The sequence below is a fragment of the Neovison vison genome, chromosome 4 (assembly GCF_020171115.1).
Source record: "Neovison vison isolate M4711 chromosome 4, ASM_NN_V1, whole genome shotgun sequence".
NCBI classification, from domain to species: Eukaryota; Metazoa; Chordata; class Mammalia; order Carnivora; family Mustelidae; genus Neogale; species Neogale vison.
In genome coordinates, this window is record NC_058094.1 from 131291934 (window position 1) to 131294234 (window position 2301).

General features: G+C 45.3%; 1 pseudogene; it reads right to left on the reverse strand.

Annotated features, from left to right (window-relative positions):
• Positions 1–575: 575 nt before the first annotated feature.
• On the reverse strand, positions 576–1940 carry LOC122905374 (annotated as a pseudogene).
• Positions 1941–2301: the final 361 nt, after the last annotated feature.

Sequence of the window (2301 nt, forward strand, 5' to 3'; positions counted from 1 at the left end):
GTCTGGCAAACAAGAAATCAACGAGTTTAAGAATGTTTTAAGTGAACTTGCAAACCCCAGGGATGGATAAACCCTAGGAATGCACAACCGTGAGCATTTACAACCATCAACCCTGTCGCTGGAGACTGTTCATGCCCTTCTTCTGAAATGAGATCTCAAAGCAGTAGAGCTCAAAATAAAAGATTTTTTAACAACAACAACATATTGGCATATGCACAATTTCTCCACCAATTTGTGTGCACCAACCACTTAGTTAACTTTTCCCCTTGAAAAAATGTGATAGGAAACGACACCATATTTCACTATCTCCATTAATATTCACAGTAGCAGCGGCTACTCAGGATAGGAGACACAGGACACTCGGGACACAGCATCACCAAGGCTGCCCAGAGTTTATTCTGAAATTCAATTTATTCTGAAATTCAGTTCTTTATACCAAGTAAATGGTATAAAGTGGTTCACAACCACTGACTAGTACACATAGGAACTAAAACTAGACTTAGGGAGAAACAGATGCTGGTCCAGTCATCTGGCGCTTCTTCTGTTCCTTGATCCAAGCTCAGAAACCTTTCAAGTTACTTACTGTTGGTGTTGTCATTTTGTTGCCTGTCCCTGCCCCCTGGAGAGGCTGCCTGCTGGGCTGCTTTTTGCTTTAAGGTCGTCCTGTCGCCTGCGTAGTCATACCGGTGGTTCAGGGTCCCCAAGAGACCAGGAAGCGCGGCCTCAGATGCATGCCGTCCAGGGCTTCCTCAAAGCGCGGCCCCCATGGGTGAAGTACTATTTTGGTAACCCCTTAGATAAAACTTCAGCAGGCGTGGACATCATCTTTCCACTGATCTTTTCATATTTTTGCTTTTTTGTTGCAGACTTTCGTCCCTGCCATGGCAGACTGGTTCTATGAAAAGACATTACAGCACACCCCAATGATGCCACATCCTCTCGGCGACTGTTCGATACCAAGATGTGCATCGATGCTGGCCTACGGGGCAGTGCCAGCGACATCTGTACCTTCTCTGTGCGGTGTTACCTTGTCCTGCTGTCCCTGCGCGTTCTGGCCAAACCCGGATCAGTAAGGACTGCCTTATGACAGTGACGCCCAAGACGCACTACGGAGTTACCTGGTTGAACGTCCTCGGGTATAAAATTCTGTTTGCACATACTCAGTTCTACCGATCAGCTAACGTAAGTACAGTTTTCACTGCGAACCCTCTGGAAGGGAAACTGCAGAGGTCTTAGGCTGGCCCAAGAGGCTGAAGGACTAGCACATCCTGCCCACGCCGCCCTGTGGGTGGGATGCCTGCCCCCCCTGGAGGAATTTCATAGGTTTTGCTCCCGACCAGCAACTGGGGATGCCTGGGCTTTTATGAGTCGAGCTTCGCTGCCACTAATGCGCCAGATCAATGTCCCCAAAAGAAAAGGCGCGTGGTGGTTTCGGGCGGTGACCCGGCCGCCACCGCAGCAGCCCACTTCCGCTCGGTGGGACCCTCTGTTCCCCGTGGGCGCAGCCATCTTGTTATTCGTCTCCAATGCAAAATGGGCGCCACCTGGAAATGTTTTCTAAATGATCGCTGTTACCAAGATTTAAAGTTGACACGTGTAGGGTCTAGTTGTCTTATATTATTCTGAGACGATATTGTAACATTTACGTTTATTGCTAAATTTCAGTTGCTAGAATTGGATTTTTAGGGTCATGTGTACTTCATCTTGAATCTTGCCATGTGTGCCTTCCAAATATGGACTTCCCAATGTATGATCCTCTCCACAGAACATGTGGATTTCTGGAATTCTGCCTCTTTTCCAAACGTTTTAATGTGAAACCTTTTGCTTAGGTTTGCATTTTCTGATTATTAGTTTGAGCATCTTTTCCTATGTTTATTGGTCATTTGGTTTTCCCTTCCTCTGTATTACCTTTGTCGTTATCTGTGCTAGGGTTTTTTTTTTTTTTTCCCTTATTTATGTAAAATTCATCTTTAGATAATCTCAGATTATTTTCATCAAGGGTCATAATGATATTTCCTTATGTTTTCTTCTTAAAACTTCAGTCAGATATTTATACCCTTAGTTGGTCTATAAATCATTCTTTTAATGTGTGAAGGGATTAAATTTCTTTTCCCCAGAGGATATTTTCCCAGAGAAAATATATTTTATTGTCCATTCTTTACCAGCATCGCATATTGCAATGCCTGGTTAAAAAATTTGGTAGCACCAGGTTGACTCAATGCCTTCAGCTCAAGACACGATGCTGGGGTCCTGGAATCCAGCCCTGCCTGGGGCTCCCTGGTCAAGGGGGAGCCTGCTTCT